Genomic DNA, 25,612 nt, shown 5'->3' with positions numbered 1-25,612 from the left:
CCCGTCTGAAGTTTGCCAATGAACACCTGAATGACTCAGAGGACAACTGGTGAAAGTGTTGTGATCAGATGAGACCAAAATGGAGCTCTTTGACATCAACTCAACTCGCCGTGTTTGGAGGAGGAGGAATGCTGCCTATGACCCCAAGAACACCATCTCCACCGTCAAACATGGAGGTGGAAACATTATGCTTTGGGGGCGTTTTCTGCTAAGGGGACAGGACAACTTCACCGCATCAAAGGGACGATAGACGGGGCCATGTACCGTCAAATATTGGGTGAGAACCTCCTTCCCTCAGCCAGGGCATTGAAAATGGGTCGTGGATGGGTATTCCAGCATGACAATGACCCAAAACACACGGCCAAGGCAACAAAGGAGTGGCTCAAGAAGAAGCACATTAAGGTCCTGGAGTGGCCTAGCCAGTCTCCAGACCTTAATCCCATAGAAAATCTGTGGAGGGAGCTGAAGGTTCGAGTTGCCAAACGTCAGCCTCGAAACCTTAATGACTTGGAGAAGATCTGCAAAGAGGAGTGGGACAAAATCCCTCCTGAGATGTGTGCAAACCTGGTGGCCAACTACAAGAAATGTCTGACCTCTGTGATTGCCAACAAGGGTTTTGCCACCAAGTACTAAGTCATGTTTTGCAGAGGGGTCAAATACTTATTTCCCTCATTAAAATGCAAATCATTTTCTAACATTTTTGACATGTGTTTTTCTGGATTGTTTTTGTTATTCTGTCTCTCACTGTTCAAATAAACCTACCATTAAAATTATAGACTGATCATTTCTTTGTAAGTGGGCAAACGTACAAAATCAGCAAGGGATCAAATACTTTTTTCCCCCACTGTATGGAAAAATACCCGTACGTTATTTTTTGACCGTTGTTGAATGCAAACAGATGGGAGATAGAACATACAGTACATGTGTGGTAATGCAACCTATCCTTTGGAGTGTTCGGAGCTACATGCACTAGACCAATGGATGAGTAACAACAAGGTAATAAAATGAAACGTTACACCTGAACGATAATGTGATGATAATGCGAAAGGTTGCTGATTTGAATTCCCGAGCCGACTAGGTGAAAAATCTGCCGATGTGCTGTAAAGCAAGGCACTTAACCCTAATTGCTCTGCATAACCGTGTCCACAAAATGACTTAAATGTGTTTGTTCTCCCTTAGTCTGATAATAGTTTTTATCTACCGCTCAGCCAATGGCTGCGTTGGATTCAGTTTGCTCTGCATCTCTCAGCCAATGGTGGCATCTAATTCCATTTGTACTGCCTCTCTCAGCCAATTAATAATTGAGTCGGTGCCATATTATACCAGTACAGCACTGAGCCCGAGTTCAGCCCCGTCACAGTCAAAAAGAAGTGACGAGGAACTGCATCTTTTATAAATATTAGCCTTTATTAATATTCAACATTAGGAGAATGAGAAGGAAGGAGACTTCTTTTGGCACCCTAATCAAAGTAAGCTTAACTCTCATTCTTTCTCTCTTTCTCCTCTCCAGAGCGAAGGGATGCTATATGGGTTAGGCAACAACCCTAATCTCTCTCTCTCGCTGAAAAAATACTGTATGGGTAGGTAACGACCCTATGCATAGTAAGAAACTAGGCTACCTTGTCCTTAGATGATTCTAGTAAGTACCTGTCTCTCAGGGGTATTCTATAACAGCAGTAGTGTATGTGTAACCTTTATTTAACTAGGCAAGTCAGTTAAGAACAAATTCTTATTTACAATGACGGCCTACACCGGCCAAACCTGGGGAAATATTTTCGCTGCCCTATGGGACTCCCAATCACGGCTCGATTGTGATACAGCCTGGAATCGAACCAGGGTGTCTGTAGTGACGCCTCAGGCACTGAGATGCGTGCCATACACCGCTGCGCCACTCGGGAGCTCTAGTCCTCCAATGTCCACACCCTCCCAGGGCCCCGCCATGAGCTCTGTTCTGTTCAATGGTCTGTTATTCTGTTCTTACGGTAGGTAACACACATCACGGTAAAATACTTGACCTATACCACTCCCCCACCCCAACTCTCCCAATCGCTGATATGAATGTCTATTTTCCTGGTGAAAACGGATATTTGCATTGGGGGGAATCTTGCATTTTGGCTGCACCTCAAGGTTGGTTGAACACTTTAATTTCCCACAGTGAAGTGAAATTTGAGAATCCAAATGGATGTTATGTTATTCATGATAATGGAGGATGACAGTGCTGTTATTGTAGGCAGTAACACACACACACACACACACACACACACACACACACACACACACACACACACACACACACACACACACACACACACACACACACACACACACACACACACACACACAGTATTCTCTTCTCTTAGGGAACTAAAGCAGTACTATGCCTCCAGGGCTTAACTCTAAACCTGCTAAACTAGGACGAGTGGGAAACCGAGGTGTCATCAATAGTGCCTTCCAACGCAGTACTGTAAGTAAGCCAAGCCAGCCAAGAAGATTGGTGCTGTTTGGGTTTGCGTGTGTTTGAGTTTGTGTGTGTGCACGTGTGTTTGAGGCCCGGGCTGAGGCTGATCTGGATGTCTGTAGTCCTCCTATAGCAGCTCAATTCCGCCGGAGGGGAAGTTAGAGGTTAGAGGTCAGGGACCAGCTCAGGCCATCCAAGAGGCTTTCACCTCAGCCAGTCTAAGCCTCGCTCCATCTTCTAACCATCCCACTCAGAAACGTTAGAATAAAGCTGGTATAGACATGTATAGTACCTATGCCAGCCTCAGTGCTGGCTACTTCTGCTTCACTAGAGAGAGAAAAGTAATGTCCGCTTACTGTTAAAAGCCCATGGACTGACACATGACCAGTGTTGGCCAGCGGGCTGTGTGCTAGTAGTGAAAGAAAGACACGGAGGTAAGGCTCTAGTTACATCATAGGCATCGGAGTCAGTGAAGCAGCACTGAAACAGGAGCCTGGATGCCAGAGCAGGTTGACGTTTATTGGGATGAATCTTGTCCTGGAGGCAGAGCTGAGCCATTTCCACTAGATGGACCAGAGGCAAAGTCAAAACAAAAATGTGCTTTTTGGTCTTAATTTAAGGTTAGGGTTAGCATAAGGTTAGCAGTGTGGTTAAGGTTAGGGTAGGGTTAGGTTTAAAATTAGATTGTATTACTTTGTGGCTGTGCCAGCTAGTTACTACCCTGCAGAGCTTACTCCAGTGTAGAGGTCTTCACGGAATGTCACTGGTCTGGGTTGGATCTGATATGATTGTCACGGATCTCGGGTAATTTGAACCGACTTGTCCGGAAGGGTCCGAACAGATTATTTTTATGGCTATATACAAAGAAATGCCAATTGAAAAAAGGTCAAACGAAACAAAGTGCAGCTAGTTTGCAGTATTTCCAGCTTCAGTTTGAGGTGATTGTGTTAGCTGTGTTGTTGGCTAGCTCCTCTGAACAACAGTGTCCTGACGAGAGAGCACATTTTCTATGCCAGGCGAACTCGTGCCTCATTAGCTCATTGTTATGGATGTATCCAAATAAATGTCACTAGAAAACAGCTTAAACAAATGCAGCTACTGTTGTTATTCTGTCTGCTCTGTTTGACGTGACTGGAAGTTAGCCGTAGTTGGCTGGCTAGCAAGCAAGGGTTAAGAACGTTGCCAGCCAGTATGGCAATGGAACACTTAGAATGACTGACTGGGTCGTGTCCATAGATACAGAACAAAAAGACTGAACAACTGGGTTGCATCTCTGGCAACCCTAGATTTGTGTCGGGACTATATCTTGTGGAAGGATGAAATAGAACGAATAGATGAATCAAAATAAGGAAAATGAAAATATGTCGATCATTATTTGAATATGTTGTCCTCGAAGCTGGTGTTTGGAGTATATACTGGCACGGTTTGCCAACACCCGAGCCAATATATCCAACAAACACCGGCTTCTCGGGCATTATCATGTAACTGTAAGATGAGAAAGCGCATGCACTGCAGCTTCAATTATTATTTATTTATTTAACCTTTATTTAACTAGGCAAGTCAGGACAAATTATTATTTTCAATGACTGCCTAACAAAAGGCCTCTTGTGGGGACAGGGGCCTGGGATAAAAAAATAAAAAATACAATATAAATATAGGACAAAACACACATCACAACAAGAGAGACAACACAACACTACATAAAGAAAGACCTAAGACAACAACATAGCATGGCAGCAGCACAACATGGTAGCAGCTCAAAACATGGTACAAATATTATTGGGCACAGACAAAAGCACAAAGGCCAAGAAGGTAGAGACAACAACACATCACGCAAAGCAGCCACAACTGTCAGTAAGAGTGTCCATGATTGAGTCTTTGAATGAAGAGATTGAGATAAAACTGTCCAGTTTGAGTGCTTGATGCAGCTCGTTCCAGTCGCTAGCTGCAGCGAACTGAAAAGAGGAGCGACCCAGGGATGTGTGTGCTTTGGGGACCTTTAACAGAAAGTGACTGGCAGAACGGCTGTTGTATGTGGAGGATGAGGGCTGCAGTAGATATCTCAGATAGGGGGGAGTGAGGCCTAAGAGGGTTTTATAAATAAGCATCAACCAGTGGGTCTTGCGGCAGGTATACAGAGATGACCAGTTTACAGAGGAGTATAGAGTGCAGTGATGTGTCCTGTAAGGAGCATTGGTGGCAAATCTGATGGCCGAATGGTAAATAACATCTAGCCGCTCGAGGGCACCCTTACCTGCCGATCTATAAATGATGTCTCCGTAATCTGGGTAGGATGGTCATCTGAATCAGGGTTAGTTTGGCAGCTGGGGTAAAAGAGGAGCAATTATGATAGAGGAAACCAAGTCTAGATTTAACTTTAGCCTGCAGCTTTTATACATACTGAGAGAAGGACAGCACACCGCCTAACCATACTCCCACGTACTTGTATGAGATGACTAACTCAAGCTCTAAACCCTCAGAGGTAGTAATCACACCTGTGGGGTGAGGGGCATTCTTCTTACCAAACCACATGATCTTTGTTTTGGAGGTGTTCAGAACAAGGTTAATGGCAGAGAAAGCTTGTTGGACACTAAGAAAGCTTTGTTGAAGAACATTTAACACAAGATCCGGGGAGGGGCCAGCTGAGTATAAGACCATATCATCTGCATATAAATGGATGAGAGAGCTTCCTACTGCCTGAGCTATGTTGTTGATGTAAATTGAGAAGAGCGTGATGCCTAGGATCGAGCCTTGGGGTACTCCCTTGGTGACAGGCAGTGGCTGAGACAGCAGATTTTCTGACTTTATAAACTGCACTCTTTGAGAGAGGTAGTTAGCAAACCAGGCCAAAGACCCCTCAGAGACAACAATACTCCTTAGCCAGCCCACAAGAATGGAATGGTCTACCATATCAAAAGCTTTGGCCAAGTCAATAAAAATAGCAGCACAATATTGCTTAGAATCAAGGGCAATGGTGACATCATTGAGGACCTTTAAGGTTGCAGTGACACATCCATAACCTGAGTGGAAACCAGATTACATACCCGAGAGAATACTATAGACATCAAGAAAGCCAGTCAGTTGATTATTGACAAGTTTTTCCAACACTTTTGATAATTAGGGCAAAATAGAAATAGGCCTATAACAGTTAGGATCAGCTTCATCTCCCCCTTTAAATAAATGACGAACTGTGGCTGCCTTCCAAGCAATGGGAACCTCCCCAGAAAAGAGAGACAGGTTAAAAAGGTTGGAGATCGGCTTGGACATCATAGGGGCAGCAACCTTCAAGAAGAAAGGGTCTAAACAATCTGACGCAGATGTTTTTTTGGGGTCAAGTTTAAGGAGCTCCTTTAGCACCTCGGACTCAGCGACCACCTGCAGGGAGAAACTTTGTAGCGGGACAGGGGAAAAATAGGGAGAAGCATCGGGTACAGTCACATTAGAAGGGGTGGGAAATGAGGAAATGTTGGACAGGCAAGAAGGCATGTCTGAGTCAAATAGGAATCCCGACTTAATGAAGTGGTGATTAAAGAGCTCAGCCATGTGCTTCTTGTCAGTAACAACCACATCATCAACATTAAGGGACATGAGCAGCTGTGAAGAGGAGGGTTTATTCTCCAGGAGTTTAACAGTTTTCCAGAACTTCTTCGGGTTAGACCCACAGAGAGAGAACTGCTCCTTAAAGTAACTAACTTTGGCCTTTCCGGATAGCCTGAGTGCACTTATTTCTCATTTGCCTGAACGAAGCCAGTCAGCTTGAGTATGCGTGTGCCGAGCCCTTCGCCAAATGCAATTCTTGAGGTGGAGTAACTCTGCAAGATCACGGTCGAACCAGGGGTTGAACCTGTTTTTAATTCTCATTTTCTTTATGGGGGCGTGTTTGTTAACAATACCACTGAAAAAAATCAAAAAAGAAGGTCCATGCGTCTTCGACAGAGGGGATCAAGCTGATTCTATACCATTTTACAGAGGCCAGTTCATGAAGGAAGGCTTGCTCATTAAATCAGGACATGTCATTTCACTGAGCAGCCATTATGAACACTGGCTGTAAAACAGTGATCACTAAGGTCATTACTAGAGGTCGGCCGATTAACCTGTTAGGGCTAGGGGGCAGTATTTACACGGCCGGATAAAAAATGTACACGATTTAATCTGGTTACTACTCCTGCCCAGTAACTAGAATATGCATATAATTATTGGGATAGAAAACACCCTAAAGTTTCTAAAACTGTTTGAATGGTGTCTGTGAGTATAACAGAACTCATATGGCAGGCAAAAACCTGAGAAGATTCCTTACAGGAAGTGCCCTCTCTGACAAGTTCTTGTTCTTCTTGACTCTGTTTATTGAAGACTGAGGATCTTTGCTGTAACGTGCCACTTCCTACGGCTCCCATAGGCTCTCAGAACCCGGGAAAAAGCTGAATGATATCGAAGCAGCCCCAGGCTGAAACACATTAGCGCGTTTGGATAGTGGCCGATCAGAGGGCCATCAGACTAAGGCTCGTGCACGAGGGGATCCCATGCTTTTACTTTCTCTTTCGTTGAATGTAAACAGGCTTTGCCGGTCGGAATATTATCGCTTTTTTACGAGAAAAATTGCATAAAAATTGATTTTAAACAGCGGTTGACATGCTTCGAAGTACGGTAATGGAATATTTAGAATTTTTTTGTCACGAAATGCGCCGTGCTCGTAACCCTTATTTACCCTTTCGGATAGTGTCTTGAACGCACGAACAAAACGCCGCTATTTGGATATAACAATGGATTATTTGGGACCAAACCAACATTTGTTATTGAAGTAGAAGTCCTGGGAGTGCATTCTGACGAAGACAGCAAAGGTAATAACATTTTTCTTATAGTAAATCTGACTTTGGTGAATGCTAAACTTGCTGGGTGTCTAAATAGCTAGCCCTGTGATGCCGGGCAATCTACTTAGAATATTGCAAAATGTGCTTTCACCGAAAAGCTATTTGAAAATCGGACATATCGAGTGCATAGAGGAGTTCTGTATCTACAATTCTTAAAATATAATTGTTATGTTTTTTGTGAACGTTTATCGTGAGTAATTTAGTAAATTCACCGGAAGTGTTCGGTGGGAATGCTAGTCACATGCTAGTCACCTGCTAATGTAAAAAGCTGGTTTTTGATATAAATATGAACTTGATTGAACAGACATGCATGTATTGTATAACATAATGTCCTAAGATTGTCATCTGATGAAGATCATCAAAGGTTAGTGCTGCATTTAGCTGTGGTTTGGGTTTATGTGACATTATATGCTAGCTTGAAAAATGGGTGTCTGATTATTTCTGGCTGGGTACTCTGCTGACATAATCTAATGTTTTGCTTTCGTTGTAAAGCCTTTTTGAAATCGGACAGTGTGGTTAGATTAACGAGAGTCTTGTCTTTAAAATGCTGTAAAATAGTCATATGTTTGAGAAATTGAAGTATTTCTCATTTCTAAGGTATTTGAATAACGCGCCACGGGATTCAACTGGCTGTTGAGTAGGTAAGCGTCCCACCTAGCCCAGAGAGGTTCATCAGAATGGCCGATTAATTAGGGCCGATTTCAAGTTTTCATAACAATCGGTAATCGGTATTTTTGGCCACCGATTTGCTGAATTTTTTTATATAAAAAAAAAAATGATATTTTGATACACCTTTATTTAACTAGGCAAGTCAGATTAAGAACACATTCTTATTTTCAATGACGGCCTAGGAACGGGGGTTAACTGCCTTGTTCAGGGGGGGATTTGTTTTTGCAACCTTCCGGTTACTAGTCCAACGCTGTAACCACCTGCCTTACATTGCACTCCACAAGGAGCCTGCATGGCAGGCTGACTATCTGTTACGCGAGGGCAGCAAGAAGCCAAGGTAAGTTGCTAGCTAGCATTAAACTTATCTTATAAAAAACTATCAATCTTAACATAATCAATTGTTAACTACACATGGTTGATGATATTACTAGTTTATCTAACGTGTCCTGCGTTGCATATAATTGATGCCGTGCCTGATAATTTCTCATTGAATCACAGCCTACTTCAACAAACGGGTGTTGATTTAACAAGCGCATTTGCGAAAAAAGCACTGTCGTTGCACCAATGTACCTAACCATAAACATCAATGCCTTTCTTTAAAACTAATACACAAGTATATATTTTTAAACCTGCATATTTAGTTAATATTGCCTGCTAACATGAAATTGTGTCACTTATCTTGCGTTCATTGCACGCAGTCAGGGTATATGCAACAGTTTGGGCCGCATGGCTCGTTGCGAACTATGGTTCCGTATTTCACTGAAAGAAAAAAACTTTTGTTTTTGAGATGATAGTTTCCGGATTCGACCATATTAATGACCTAAGGCTCGTATTTCTGTGTGTTATTATGTTATAATTAAATCTATGATTTGATATTTGAGAGCAGTCTGACTGAGCGGTGGTAGGCACCAGCAGGCTCGTAAGCATTCATTCAAACAGCACTTTCGTGCGTCTTGCCAGCAGCTCTTCGCTGTGCTTCAAGCTGTTTATGACTTCAAGCCGGCTGGGTATAATTTGTGGAACGTTCCAACAGGAATCTATTCCAAAAACTTCGTAAATAACAAGGCTGCCAAAAAACAACGCATACAAAGTTGTATAGCGGCAGAATAAGATACCCGGGTAGGGAGTGGTCTATTTCATTGCGTTTTTCACTCACCACGTTTATTCCAAAAAATGTCTCTCCTCACATGTCTGGTTGCCTATGGACAAACATTAAGAATAAGCTACGTGGTGAGTTGATGCCTATTCTGCAGCTAGTTAGCTAGGTTTGTATGCGTTGCTACTTTGTATGTGTTGTTGGTTGGCAATCTTTTACTTTACGTTTTTTGGAACAGATTCCTGTTGGAACGTTCCACAAATTATACCCACCCCTTCAAGCCTATCAACTCCCAAGATTAGGCTGGTGTAACCGATGTGAAATGGCTAGCTAGTTAGCCGGGTGCGCGCTAATAGCGTTTCAAACGTCACTCGCTCTGAGACTTGGAGTAGTTGTTCGCCTTGCTCTGCATGGGTAACGCTGCTTCGAGGGTGGCTGTTGTCGATGTGTTCCTGGTTCGAGCCCAGGTAGGAGCGAGGAGAGGGACGGAAGCTATACTGTTACACTGGCAATACTAAAGTGCCTATAAGAACATCCAATAGTCAAAGGTATATGAAATACAAATTGTATAGAGAGAAATAGTCCTATAATTCCTATAATAACTACAACCTAAAACTTCTTACCTGGGAATATTGAAGACTCATGTTAAAAGGAACCACCAGCTTTCATATGTTCTGAGCAAGGCACTTAAACGTTATCTTTCTTACATGGCACATATTACACTTTTACTTTCTTCTCCATCACTTTGTTTTGCATTATTTCAACCAAATTGAACATGTTTCATTATTTATTTGAGGCTAAATTGATTTTATTGATGTATTATATTAAGTTAAAATAAGTGTTCATTCAGTATTGTTGTAATTGTCATTATTACAAATAAATACTTTTTTTTTTTTTTAATCGTCCGATTAATAGGTAGCGATTTTTTTGGTCCTCCAATAATTGGTATCGGCGTTGAAAAATCATAATCGGTCGACCTCTAGTCATTACAGAAAACACCAGAATGATACCTATCAGGATTATTTGCGAGGATAACATTGAGGAGAGTAGTCTTTTCTGGGTGTTTGGAGTCATACCTTGTGGGATTGGTGATAATCTGAGAAAGATTTAGGGAGTCCCTTTGCTTTAGGACTTGGTCAGGTGGTTTAAGCATGTCCCAGTTTAGATCACCTAGCAGGACAAATTCAGACTTAGTGTAAGGGGCCAGGAGAGAGCTTAGGGCAGGTAGGCTACAGGCCGGTGCTGATGGAGGACGATAGCACCCAGCAACAGTCAACAAAGAGCTATTTGAAAGTTTAATGCTTAAAACCAGCAAATCAAATTGTTTGGGGACAGACTTGTTGGAGACAACTGAGCACTGAAGGTGATCCTTGGAAAAGATTGCCACTCCCCCACCTTTGGAAGCTCTGTCTTGCCGAAAAAGGTTAGAACCAGAAAGGTTAACATCAGTATTCAAAATACTCTTTCTTAACCACGTCTCAGTAATGACCAACACATCTGGATTGGAGCTGTGAACCCACACTTTCAATTGATCCATTTTAGGTAATAAGCTTCTAGTGTTAACATGCAGAAAACCCAGGCTTTTACGAGAGCAGCAATCAGTGAAGCAGATATCAGAGCACAAGTCAGAATTGGGGCTAGTAACAGTAGATGGGCCAGGGTACATGCACATTTCCTGATACCATCAACAGTAATACAATCAAGGCACAGTATAGTACAGAGAGAGCTCTGCAGTTCTGATTTATGACATCTGAATGTGCATCAGATGGCAACAAGATCATATTATACAGCAATTTCATCAGGTAACATGAATACAAAGCCGGCGAGAGGTGTTTAGAATAGGATGGGAGGCCAAAAGTCTGTGTAACCAACAGAGAGTCAGAGTCCCGAGCGTGGGAACAAACATAGTCTGTCCCACGGTTGGGTAAAGAAAGAAAGTTTGTAGTCAACAAAGTATGCAGGAGTCATGAGGCAAATAGCAAAATGCACAAGAACATTTTTTAATATATAACGACTATTGTAAGTTCAGAGTCACTTGCCCCAACGGTGTGTGTGTGCTGGAGGCGAGCGAAAGCTTGGAAGAAAGGGGTGAGTGTGGTGGAGGTACCTGTACCAGACAGAGGGAGACAGACCAGGGCAGACGGTGAACAGATCGCCAGGTGGAATCCGAGCAGAAGCGCAGCAAGCAATAGGAGTAGGTGTCACACCCACTTGGGAGAAGCTTTTATTTCTGGAGGCAGATTGTAGAAATTAGCCTAGCTAGCTTAAATAGTTTCTGCAGGTTTGATGCAGTCAAGACAGGTACTACGTAATCATATTTTATGATAAATAACCTACCTATGGCAGCTATTAGTCTACTATAGTCCGAGTGTGCTTGGCTGGTTGCTGTCTCTCCCTCAGTCCTCCCTGCTCCCCGTGTGAGTACAGCCCCTCCCCTGCCTGCTAAAGCGGCTCCTCTCTCTCGCTCCTCTGGCGCCTTATCAGCTCTGGTTAATAGTCGATCCAGGGTCTGGATCCGACCAGGTCTATACGGAACGGGTCTAGTTGTCCTCGGGTCCGTTTGGAACGGGTCTCTATATTTAAAAAGATTATGCATATCGGGTCCATGTGGGAAAGCCTCTACTCCAGTCATCCCAATAAAGGCCAACCCGCGCTGCCAGAACAGAGCTGCTGTGCCTGTCCTGCTACGGACAAACACGCCTCACAGCCAGCTATCACCTTACATCTGCAGCGTGTTTCTGGGCCATAACATACTGGACCAGTGTGTGAGTGCGTGTGTGTGTACGTACTGTATGTGTGTGCATGCCTGTGTGTGATTCTTGGCTTAGCCCTGCTGTCACACCTACAGTGAGGTGGAAAAGGAGGAAGCCAGAGATCCTCTACAGTAGGGGGGCTGTGGATCTACAGTACACACACACACACACACACACACACACACACACACACACACACACACACACACACACACAATGTAAATTAGCAAGCAATTTTAGGTCGATGGACGCAGAATTACCAGGTGGAAGGGATGCTTTTCTGATTCTCTTATATCATAAATCGTTATATTCAATAATGTCACATTAAGTGAGCAACATCTGCTAGGCCAATCTGGTGTTTGGAGAAGCTTTAAGGTTATTTTCTAAGGAGAGAGGTTGTGTGTGTGAGTGTTTCAGTACGTGCGTTTGTGTGTATGTGTTCAGGGTTGTTTTGTTAGGAGAGGTCGTGTCCGGTCAGTGCTGTGGGAGGAGATAGGAGAACAGGCAGAGAGATAACAAACAACACATTCACAACAGCTGCATGCTGCCTTACAGATAGGCCTCATCTGTCTGTCCTCATATAGGCTACACACTGGGCACAAACTGGTTGAATCAACGCTGTTTCAACGTATTGTGAAAAAGCCATCAACTGTTATTTTGAGGGCGAAATTTCAACCACAGGGTTATGTTATCATGGTAACCAAATGTCAACATCGACATATTGAATGTTTACCTTTAAAGAGCCACTGAACACGCCGATTGGCAAGTGTGTTTTTCTGTTGCTCATTAGAAGAAAAAAAATGTTGTTCATGGATTGTTTCCTTACCAATTCCGCATTTTGGTAAATGATGGTTGTCCCCCACGAGACAGCCTATTTCACTTCCTCAAGATACCCAGTATGCATCTAAGATAACTCAAGGATGTTTTAGTTGCGCAATTTTACATCTAACGAAGGTGTTTGGTGCAGTATTTATCAAGTCAGAAAATGTGCAACGTGTTGTCATATGTAAACAGTGTCAGGGTTGCTGGGCAGGTCTGTCTCACTGTCTATGATATTGGATAGAGAGCGATCACCGCAGCTGTTCACCCCATGTTAGTGGGCAAATGGACATCGTCAAGCACTGTTCATGACACAAACTTTGCACACTCCTCTTGTTGGTGGAGAGAATTTTGCAGGTTTAAAGCTGATTCTCTGTAATAATGGTATGTGAATAATGATGCATTTTATTTTGTAAAGTGGATTCTTGAGTCAAACAACACAACAACATTTTTAGTCACCTCCTTGTCTGAAGGACAAGTGGATTAACAGGTTAATGTCAAGCCCTGCATGTTTTTTTTCCTCCAAAGTCTCATGAAATGTAGGTCTACATTGAACACCATACATTGGCTGCTACCGTACGTGAACGATAGAACAGCTATTTCCATGTTAAAATGTTATGGGATGCATTTTCTCCTTTGTTTTTGATGGTAGGCCACTTTGGCCAACATTATGATCAAATAGCCACAGTAGCCTACTTGACCACTGTTAAAAGTAACTTAAAGCAGGTACAGCCTCAGTGTTCAAATCAAATTTTATTGGTCACATACACATGGTTAGCAGATGTTAATGCGAGTGTAGCGAAATTCTTGTGAACGCGCGAACGGAAGTTGCACAGAATTTTCACAGCGTTCAAGTTTGCGCTCAGCAGACCCGAAATTTGTCCAAGACTCCAGTCACCTAAGTCATAGACTGTTCTCTCTGCTACTATTTACATTGACCCCCCCCCCCCCCCCCCCCCCCCCCCCCATTGTTTTTACACTGCTGCTACTTGCAGCACATTGACTCGGTACCGGTACCCCCTGTAAATAGTCTCGTTATTGTTATGTAATCTTATTGTGTTACTTTTTTATTTTATTTTTTACTTTCGTTTATTTAGCAAATAATTTCTTAACTCTAATTTCCTGAACTGCATTGTTGGTTAAGGGCTTGTAAGTAAGCATTTCACGCTTGTGTTCGGTGCATGTGACAAATAACATTTGATTTGAATGTGTGAGAGTATGCAGTGTGTGTGCCGCTGTATTGGCATGCCAGTGTGTAGATGCCTGTGTGTCCACGCATATGTGTTTGTTCAGGCCAAGGATTAACAGCTAGGCCCTCATACACTGTGCAATTTCAGATGAAGGAAATGGACCGACTCCATGTTAGTCATAACTATTCAATGACCTTTCCTCAGTGCTTCTAGTAGGGACTATAAGTGAGTCTGGGGACAAGGAGAGTAAGTGAGAGATCAAATGAAATAAGAACTGTGTTTAAAGGAATGAAGAAAGACTAAAGACATCAGTTTGTCTTCTGTGAGTTGATCTGAACGGGTTCTGAAATTAGTTTGGCTCAACTCACAACGAACGTCCTCTCTCTCTGTCAGCCAATGTGACAGTTGACCTTTTACCAGGCAACACCATAGGCAGTGTGTGTGTGGCTGTGGGAGTGTTTGTCCTTTCTCCCTGCTTTTGGACCACAATTAAAGGCCCAGTCCAGTCAAATGTGATTTTCCATTGTTTTATATACATATATATATATCTCTCCACACTATGAGGTTGGAATAATACTGTGAAATTGTGAAAATGATGATAATGCACAGGGTAAGCAGTCATTGTAAAATAAGAATTTGTTCTTAACTGCCTAGTTAAATAAAGGTTAAATAAAAAGAAATACAAAAATAGATGTAATTGTAGCCCTGTTAGTTAAGGTGGTATTGTGGTTGTTAGTGTACATTGAGGTAATACTGTAAACATGTTTAGTAAACTTAACTGCTGTGCTTCCCTGTGCTTCCCTGTGCTGACATAAGCTGTTGCGTGCGAACATGAGGAGAGAGAGAGAGATAGAGAGAAACAGAGGGAGAGCAAGAGATAGATAGATAAAGAGAAGCGTTGTAGTAATGCTCCCCCTCAAGGACCAGCGTTAGATGAGGGCAATGTAATCTGCCATAATTTACAGATGTACAGTAGGGTTTACACCTGCCCACACACATCAACACACACACACGCTAACACAAGCACAGGCATCATTTCCCCCTTACACAGAGCCTCATAAAATTAACACATACATGTTCAACGTGAGCAAGACAAATGAGTTGATCATGGACTACAGGAAAAGGAGGGCTGAGCATGCCCCCATCCACATCGACGGGGCTGTAGTGGAGCGGGTTGAGAGCTTCAAGTTCCTTAGCATCCACATCATTAAGGACCTAGCATGGTTCAAAACCTCCAAGACAGTCGTGGGAGGCTGAAAAGATTTGGCATAGGACCTTAAATCCTCAAAAAGTTCTACAGCTGCACCATCGGGAGCATTCTGACGGGTTTCATCACTGCTTGGTATGGCAACTGCTCAGCATCCGACCGCATGGCACTATAGAGGGTAGTGGGTATGGCCCTAAAAATTGTCAAAGACTCCAGCCACCCAAGTCAGACTGTTCGCTCTGCTACCTCACGGCAAGCGGTACCAAACGCCTGGGACCAAAAGCCTCCTTAACAGCTTCTACCCCCAAGCCATAAGAATGCTGAACAGTAAATCAAATGTTTACCCAGACTATTTTCATTGACCCCTTTATTTTATTATTATTTGTTTTTGCACTGACTCTCTTGCACAGGTTCGATGTACAGTCACTGGACTCTAACCACACACACACACACACAAAGGCACACACACACACACGCTGCTACTACTCTCTGTTTATTTTCTATGCATAGTGACTTTTCCCCTACCTACAAATGCACATATTACCTCAATTACCTCAACTAACCTGTACCCCCGCACATTGACTCAGTACTGGTACCCCCTTTATATAGCCTCGCTACTGTTATTTTATTGTGTTACTATTTTTCTTTTAGTTTATTTAGCACATTTTTCATACTTACTTTTTTAACACTGCATTGTTGGTTAAAGGCTCGTATGCATTTCACGGTAAGTTCTACACCTGTTGTATTTGGCACATGTGAAAATTTTTTGATTTTTTTATATGGCCTATAATGGAATTTCCTCCACTCCTGTCTGCTATGGTAACATGTCACAGGTTTGTAATGGATGTAATCAGGGCTTGCGACTAACTTTTTTCCTCACCGTCCCGGTACCATTCCGAAGTACAATATCAACTGTCCCAAAATGAACTTGAACCGTCCCAAAATTCAAATACTTTACTTTTTTTTTGATATGCCAACCTGGCTCTAGGTAATTTGCAGTGCTTTAAGTACAGTAATTGGTGTATTTCTGAGACAGATACAGTCTATATTACAAAAACGTAATTTGTTAAGATTCTTTTTTTTTTTTGCATCTTAATGAAAACAGACACTATAATGTATTAGTTGAACATGCTAACCACATGAATAGAATACATCTAAGCGAGAACAATGTTATTGTGAACTGGTTACTGAATAAACTTACGTTAGAGACATTACATTCCACCCCATTAAAAAACATACAGTGAGGGAAAAAAGTATTTGATCCCCTGCTGATTTTGTACGTTTGCCCACTTACAAAGAAATGATCAGTTTATCATTTTAATAGTAGGTTTATTTGAACAGTGAGAGACAGAATAACAACAACAAAAATCCTGAAAAACGCATGTCAAAAATTTTATAAAATGATTAGCATTTTAATGAGGGAAATAAGTATTTGACCCCTCTGCAAAACATGACTTAGTACTTGGTGGCAAAACCCTTGTTGGCAATCACAGAGGTCAGACGTTTCTTGTAGATGGCCACCAGGTTTGCACCCATCTCAGGAGGGATTTTGTCCCACTCCTCTTTGCAGATCTTCTCCAAGTCATTAAGGTTGAGGCTGACGTTTGGCAACTCGAACCTTCAGCTCCCTCCACAGATTTTCTATGGGATTAAGGTCTAGGGACTGGCTAGGCCACTCCAGGACCTTAATGTGCTTCTTCTTGAGCCACTCCTTTGTTGCCTTGGCCGTGTGTTTTGGGTCATTGTCATGCTGGAATACCCATCCACTACCCATTTTCAATGCCCTGGCTGAGGGAAGGAGGTTCTCACCCAAGATTTGATGGTAGATGGCCCCCGTCCATCGTCCCTTTGATGCGGTGAAGTTGTCCTGTCCCCTTAGCAGAAAAACACCCCCAAAGCATAATGTTTCCACCTCCATATTTGACGGTGGAGATGGTGTTCTTGGGGTCATAGGCAGCATTCCTCCTCCTCCTCCAAACACAGCAAGTTGAGTTGATGTCAAAGAGCTCCATTTTGGTCTCATCTGACCACAACACTTTCACCAGTTGTCCTCCGAGTCATTCAGATGTTCATTGGCAAACTTCAGATGGGCATGTATATGTATTCTTGAGCAGGGGGACCTTGCGGGCGCTGCAGGATTTCAGTCCTTCACGGCGTAGTGTGTTACCAATTGTTTTCTTGGTGACTCTGGACCCAGCTGCCTTGAGATCATTGACAAGATCCTCCCGTGTAGTTCTGGGCTGATTCCTCACCGTTCTCATTATCATTGCAACTCCACGAGGTGAGATCTTGCATGGAGCCCCAGGCCGAGGGATATTGCCAGTTCTTTTGTGTTTCTTCCATTTGCAAATAATCGCACCAAATGTTGTCACCTTCTCACCAAGCTGCTTGGCGATGGTCTTGAAGCCCATTCCAGCCTTGTGTAGGTCTACAATCTTGTCCCTGACATCCTTGGAGAGCTCTTTGGTCTTGGCCATGGTGGAGAGTTTGGAATCTGATTGATTGATTGCTTCTGTGGACAGGTGTCTTTTTTACAGGTAGAAGCTGCAGTTAGGAGCACTCCCTTTAAGAGTGTGCTCCTAATCTCAGCTCGTTACCTGTATAAAAGACACCTGGGATCCAGAAATCTTTCTGATTGAGAGGGGGTCAAACACTTAATTTACCTCATTAAAATGCAAATCAATTTATAACATTTCTGACATGCGTTTTTCTGGATTTTTTTGTTGTTATTCTGTCTCTCACTGTTCAAATAAACCTACCATTAAAATTATAGACTGATCCTTTCTTTGTCAGTGGGCAAACGTACAAAATCAGCAGGGGATCAAATACTTTCCCCCCCACTGTAATACAACAATATACAATAAAGAACGTGTGTTCCCCAGCCTTCACTTTCTCTGCTTTACACTCCCTCTTCAGTCACTGAAGAATGGTCGCCTTGACCTTTTTGAGCGCCACCACTTGCTAACGGCCAGGGCCTAAAATGTACTTCTTGGTACACCAGCCACAGTGGCAGGTAGATGAAAAAAAAAAATCTATCAGCCACTCAGATGAGAGTGCTCTGAAATCGGAGTAGATCGACAGAGCGAATTTACGAACGCACCCTAAATCTGACTAATATCCGCGTTGCTTCTCTTCCCTAGCAGTTGAAACTCAAACATTGAAAATAACCTAGCTTGTGAACAAAACAATGTAAATTGCCAAAGGACACAAGGACAAAGTATCACTTCAATAGACTTCTGTTTCAAGTAAATTAAACTTTTATGCCTGTGCGTAGCGCTTTTAAAAATTAATCTGTCACTCAGCTCTTCAAGTACGCACGCACAGCACCCAGCTAGGCAGTGTACTGTAGCAGCGCACCTTTGGTTCAGGTCAGGGAGATACAACTATATTCTCTATTAGAAACTGGGTGGTTTGAGCCCTGAATGCTGATTGGCAGACAGCCGTGGTATATCAGAACGTATAACACGGGTATGACAAAACATGTATTTTTTAATGACGTTGGTAACCAGTTTATAATAGCAATAAGGCACCTCGGGGGTTTGCGATATGGCCAATATACCACGACTAAGGACTGTTGTATCCAGGCACTCCGCATTGCGTCGTGCAAAGAACAGCCATTAGCCGTGGTATATTGGCCACATACCACACCCCCTCGGGCCTTATTACTTAAGAATACCATAGTAGCTAGCCATAGCCTACAGACAATGCAAATGCCACAGCAAATTGGAATGATATTCTAATATGATACATTTCCATAACCTAAATAATTACATATACGATGCCTAGCCAGCCATTTCATTTTTTGAAAACTGGATGTTTTACTTAGCCATACCTTGCTTTTAATAGCCTACAGCCAAAATCCACTCTTGGAAAAAAAGCTAAGACTTCCTGATATGCCATTAAAACCAGCAATTATTCTTCCACTGTCCAAAGTCAGTAAGACACAATCCTATTGCTGCATCTTCAGATATTCCCTGTTTCTAAGTTTCTACCATTAGGCTGTATATCCATGTCTGTCAGGTGTGCATTTAGAAATGGTGTTCTCGCGTAACAGAATTTTGGAACATTCACACATATGGCCGAGACGAGTGAACACATTGCTGCGCGTGTAATGTGAATTAGTCATAGTTTATCAACTTCCTCAGCCTTGTTATTGTGTTTAAACATCTTAGTATGGAACCACTGTTGTATGCATTTTATATTTTTCTGGCCTATAATTCCGCAGCTGTCCCAACATCGGTTTTGAACCGGACGGGACGCCCTTAATTTAGAGCCCTGATGTAATGTAGATAAACATACACATGAATGTGTATATATGCTATATACAGTAAGGTCAGATGTATATGTGATGTTTAGATACAGTATAATAAGACGTTTATGTTTTGTAATGTAAAAACACACACACAGGCACACACACACACCCTGGCACACACACACGGCTCAAATTCATTCTTTCCTCAACAATTTCCTTTGTAAATGTCATGAAAGATATTGATGCCTTGGGGGTCACTCTTTCCCTCTTACTTTGTGACATAGGCTTACAAAAAAAACAGAGCCCTACTAATCTCCATGTTTGCGTCCCAAATGGCACCCTATTCCCTGTAATAGTGCATTACCTTTGACCAGGGCCCATAGGGCTTTAGCCAACAGAATGCCTAGTAAAGGGAATAGAGTGCCATTTGGGGCACAGATTCCATATTTTCTGGGACCATAATTAAAAATACCCTCAGGAACAGGGGCGGCAGGTGTGAGGTGTGCTCCAACACAACTAGTCCAGCTCTGACATTTAGGTGTGTGTGTGTGTGTGTGTGTGTGTGTGTGTGTGTGTGTGTAGAGCAGAGAGGCCTATCCTCTCCACCGTAGAGGTCAGTGTGTCACAGGGGTCAGCAACGAGGGGGTTGGGGGATTGTGTGTATTAGGGCTGACCGCCATTTAGTCAACTGGTTGAACGTTTGGGCGATTGGCTGTTGGTCGACCGAGATATCTTTAGTCGATCAGTGGCAAAAAATGTACTCAAAATATCATGGTGTACAAGACACCAAGTGGACTGATCCATTGTGGAGGCCGTGTGGATGGCACAGTCCATCAGTCGGTCATGTGCTACTGAAATTGTATATGGTTATATTACATAAGAACAACGGTGCAACACTAATAATAATTATATTATTTTTTAACAAATGCGCTTTCTCCCGCGTTGGATAGTGGTCGCTGTCCACGGTTCTGAAACACATCAGTGTGTTGTTGAATTGGCGTCTTTTCCCTAGACCATGTTGCTATGTGCATTATAGCAATGTTAACTAGGTGTTGAGAACAATGCGGCGGAGGCAGCAGCAGAGTTAAGAGACGAGAAAACAGCTCTTGCCTTATTGTCTAAGAAAGGTGAGGAAAGCAACTTAAATAGGTCTATAATCAACAGCCTAACTGTTAAATTTGCCTGGCTTTATAAATCATCAATATATATATCTGCAGAAATAAGACAGATCCTGCTTCTGTTGCCTGTGTGAGTGTTGGTTTAAAAGCCTACTGATTCAGTGAGCACCAAGCCTCACGCAACTACATGTCAAGTAAACAATTTCACAAATTCAGCCGTTTTTTGCTTTGCTGTAATAAAAGCTTTACACTTTTCACTCTCTTGATCTTTATGTTAGTATTACTATTATTATTATAATGACGATCATAATAATAATAATAATAATAATAATAATAATGTCATTATCATTAATAGGTTTAGAATAGCAGCTTTGTATAACCACCATTGAGCTGTAGGCCTAAGAGTGCATCTTGTTTAATCTTAATACGGTAACTTACTTAGGCCTGTATTTTAGTACTGACATAGGCTACTGTATCAATCATTAATTTGTTCATGTCATCACAGCCTACGAGTCATTCATGATGTGAAATGCAATCAAGCATTTTAGTTTTAAAATAAAATAAAGGAAGCATTGAATAATTAGCTTAAACAATAAATAAACCGTTCCATTTCAGAAATTGCACTCAAGGATGAATTCAATTATTTTGAGTATTCACTGTAATAAAGGTTTTTCCTTCACTCTGCGGTCCGACTCATCCCAATCCATCTCAATTGGGATGAGGTCGGGAGATTGTGGAGGCCAGGTCATCTGATGCAGCACTCCATCCCTCTCCTTCTTGGTCAAATAGCTCTTACACAGCCTGGAGGTGTGTTGGGTCATTGTCCTGTTGAAAAACATATGATAGTCCCACTAAGCCCAAACCAGATGGGATGGTTTATCACTGCAGAATGCTGTGGTAGCCATGCTGGTTAAGTGTGCCTTGAATTCTAAATAAATCACTGACACTGTCACCAGCAAAGCACCGTGTTTCTGCAATAACCCCCAAAAAATGAACTTTTTTCCCGTGCACAATTTCAAAATGACATCAGTTTGACCGGTTTTAAGGATATAGAAAGTTGTTAAAATGACCCAACATTTTTCTGATAAGATTTCAGTTCGACTTGGATGCTTATTTTATGTGGTTGAAATACGATCAGCTTTTATGATGCTGGTAAAGAAACCACCTCTACAGACGGTATCTAACTGCGCCTTTGCGTTCTCTCCAGATGCTGAAAGAAAGAAATCATATTTCTCCACTCCTGTTCCCGAGTAAAAAACAAAAACAGCTTATATTTGTGTATCATTTTACTGCAAGAAATGCTTAATTCCGCAGGAGTTAATATTGAGGCTATGTGAGAGGTTATAGACCTACAGTCAGTGCCCAGATTTCAGTTTCCATTGAACCCATCTGAACTGTAGACTCCAGTTCCCTTGACGTGCCATAGGCCTATTTGAATTCCCTGTCTTGTTGCGCCTCACAACCATCACACATAACATAGCTGGAACTGCCATCATCTTTTTTATCACTTCACCAAATCTTTCCCGGAACAGGACTTTCATTGTCCCTTCCCTATCTTTATTTTCAACTCTCCATTTTACGGCTTTTCTTTTATTGAATGAAACTTTGACATCGTCCTTTTTCTGCCCATTCCAAAAAGCATTTGGCGATTGGTGTGTAATATATTTGGGGAGCGTACAGTTATGTCCTAAAGCTTAGGCTTATGAAGTAATGTCGGATAGCCTAATAATGAAAGAAAAATCTTAATGTAGCCTATAGATAAAAAATGCACAAGAATTATACATTTATGGATTTAAGGTCTTTTTTTCTCTTTATTCAACCTGCCCGTACCGCAGATATTACCCGCGGGGACTGCGGGTTACGACTCAACCTGAGCATCACTAGCTCGTGTGTGTCACGGATAGGGTTGTTGTTTGTAGTCTGGGGTTGCCACCTCTGTTCACTGTTCACTATCCCCCCAACGTATCGATCTGAGGGTTACCCAGGTTAATGAGCTGTACTGATGGAGCCACAGCCACAGCCTGGTTAGAGATGGAGAACTAATCTCCCTCCACCGCTGAATCACACTACAACAGAGGAGAGAAGGAGAGAGGGACAGAGGAAAGAAGTGTGTGTGGTGGTGGTGGGGGGGGGGGGGGTCGGAGAAAGAGGAAGAGGGTGAGAGAGAGCTGCTCCGATAGAGATGAAGTGTAGAAAGACTCGAGTCTGCCTGGCTGCCTTACCTCCACTCACACAGAGCACATGGAGGAGAGGAGAGATGAGAAGAAGCGAGGGATGGAGAGGAGAGGAGGGGGAGCGGAGGCGAGAGCAGAAGAGATTCCACGTCAGCACTAAAACACTTAAAGAGATGATATGGATAAAGCTGTTGCTTGCTGGAACTTCTCTGAGATGTGGCAGTTCCAAGCCAGACAGCACGGGTCAGTGAGAGAGAGCGAGATGGAGAGAGAGAGAGAGACAGTAAGCTTTGTTTTATCTCAGACAGAGAGACTGAGGTCCTAATCCCAGAGACCAGGGAACACAACCAGGGCTATCTCCCCAGTGATTGCCATCTGATTTTAGCAGAGTGGCACCCTCTGACCCTCTGATGTTAGAGCCACAATGGAGGGCCAGTGATCTCTGACAGTGTGGCAGGGAACCCATCACCTGATTAAAAGACTGGGAGAAGGAAGGCGACCCCTCACAGCGCCCGATAACCTTCTCAAATCTCTGAGCCACAATGGACGGCAGCAAGGCTTTGTTCACGGATCTGTTGCATCTCAAAAGGAATCCTTTATAGTGGTGGGAATTGGAGCTTCATGCAGATGGGGAGAATGGAGGGATAGAGCTTGAGCTACTTGTGAAACCCTGCAGAGTCTGTGTTGTGTGTTGCCAGCTACTGCTTTTCAGTCTCCATTACTCCATTATCAGCCACCCTCCTGCTGTCATCTCTCCTGATCAAACACACACACACACACACACACACACACACACACACACACACACACACACACACACACACACACACACACACACACACACACACACACACAGGATGTGTAGGATGTGTGAGCAGGGCTCTTCCTGGCTATAAACATTTAGATGAGAGTTGTCCGGACCTCTGGCAGTCTCTATGGGGGTGCCACAGGGTTCAATTCTCGGGCCGACTCTTTTCTCTGTATATATCAATGTCGCTTTTTCTGCGGGTGATTCTTTGATCCACCTCTACGCAGACGACACCATTCTGTATACTTCTGGCCCTTCTTCCTTTAACAAACCTCCAAACAAGCTTCAACGCCATACAAGACTCCTTCCGTGGCCTCCAACTGCTCTTAAATGCTAGTAAAACTAAATGTATGCTCTTCAACCGATCGCTGCCCGCGCCCGCCCACCTGACTAGCATCACTACTGAGGACAGTTCTGACTTAGAATATGTGGACAATTATAAATACCTAGGTGTCTGGCTAGACTGTAAACTCTCCTTCCAGACTCACATTAAGCATCTCCAATCCAAAGTTAAACCCTATTTCTCAACAAAGCATCCTTCACTCATGCTGCCAAACATACCCTTGTAAAACTGACTATCCTACAGATCCTTGACTTCGGCGATGTCATTTACAAAATAGCCTCCAACACTCTACTCAGCAAATTGGATGCAGTCTATCACAGTGCTATCCGTTTTGTCACCAAAGCCCCATATACTACCCACCACTGCGACCTGTATGCTCTCGTTGGCTGGTCCTCGCTACATATTCGTCGCCAAACCCACTGGCTCCAGATCATCTATAAGTATTTGCTAGGTAAAGCTCCACCTTATCTCAGCTCACTAGTCACCATAGTAACACCCAACCGTAGCACGCGCTCCAGCAGGTATATTAAACTGGTCATCCCCAAAGCCAACACCTCCTTTGGCCGCCTTTCCATTCAGTTCTCTGCTGCCAATGACTGGAACGAATTGCAAAAATCACTGAAGTTGGAGACTTTTATCTTCCTCACTAACTTTAAGCGTCAGCTATCTGAGCAGCTTACCGATCACTGCAGCTGTACACTGTAGCTGCAGCTGTAAATAGCCCATCCAACCAACTACCTACCTTATCCCCATATTTGTTTTCGTTTTTTCTGCTCTTTTGCACACCAGTATTTCTACTTGCACATCCTCATCTGCACATATATCACTCCAAGGTAAATTGCTAAATTGTAATTACTTCGCCACTATTGGCCTATTTATTGCCATACCTCTTCACTTCATTTGCACACACTGTATAGATATTTTTCTATTGTTATTGACAGTACGTTTGTTTATCCCACGTGTAATTCCGTGTTGTTGTTTTTGTCGCACTGCTTTGCTTTATCTTGGCCAGGTCGCAGTTGTAAATGAGAACTTGTTCTCAACTAGCCTACCTGGTTAAATAAAGGTGAAATAAAAATTCTAAATAATAAATGAGAGATGTGAGCACCATGAAATGGCAACACAGCACAGCCCCTCGGTTCATTCCCTCTCTGGGAGGACCCATTACAGCCAATGTGCCCCCATCCTCTCCTTAGTCCCTACCGACAGTCCAGGTGCTGGAGCTAATGCAAGCTCCCTACCCACGGCCCGTCTTCTCCCTGGAGCCGCTCTATTTCTACCAGCCCATCCTAGCCTCGTCCCTACCCACAGCCCAGGTGCAGGAGCTAACTAACTCTAGAGCGCAGGTGCTTGAGACTCACAGCCAATCCTTTACCTATTCCCTTAATGCCCACTCACATTCCATCCTCACCCACCGTGTCCCTACTCTAACCCACAGTCCAGGCGCTGGAGCTAACCAATCGTGCTAGCCCTCCTGTGTTTTTCTTCACGCCGTTGCTAGGGTTGACTCGCCGAGACACAGTTTAGAAAAGGAGAGGTTGCATAAAACCAAGTGTTTCCAGGCAACACGCGCTTTATTTATGGAGCTTCATCAAGTTTTAATTTCAACATCGCTCAATAGCTTTTGTTTGGGCTTTTTTTTCCCTGAGCTCTCTGCTTACTGCGGAGATTACACTGAGAAGGTTGTTGTTCTAACTGTGCCAAGTCCACCGGCAAAGCCAACAGACACACACACACACACACACACAAACAGACACAAACACACACACACACACACACACACACACACACACACACACACACACACACACACACACACACACACACACACACACACACACACACACACACACACAG

The 25,612-nt window shown here is 43.1% G+C and overlaps 1 protein-coding gene across 4 annotated transcripts in view; it reads right to left on the bottom strand.

The window, feature by feature from the left end:
• The window catches only part of LOC115172297 (alpha-(1,6)-fucosyltransferase), a 120,372-nt gene that overhangs the window by 41,222 nt on the left and 53,538 nt on the right, over positions 1–25,612 (bottom strand). Inside the window, exon 1 of one of the 4 annotated variants that reach the window (XM_029729614.1) lies at positions 11,199–11,305. The exons of the other annotated variants lie outside the window; for them this stretch is intronic. The gene's annotated coding sequence lies outside the window, so the exon portion shown is untranslated. Of the gene's footprint in view, positions 1–11,198; positions 11,306–25,612 lie in introns of those variants that run through there. 4 annotated transcript variants of the gene reach the window in all.

This window comes from Salmo trutta, chromosome 33 (assembly GCF_901001165.1).
Source record: "Salmo trutta chromosome 33, fSalTru1.1, whole genome shotgun sequence".
NCBI classification, from domain to species: Eukaryota; Metazoa; Chordata; class Actinopteri; order Salmoniformes; family Salmonidae; genus Salmo; species Salmo trutta.
This window is presented reverse-complemented; position numbering and strand designations above follow the sequence as displayed.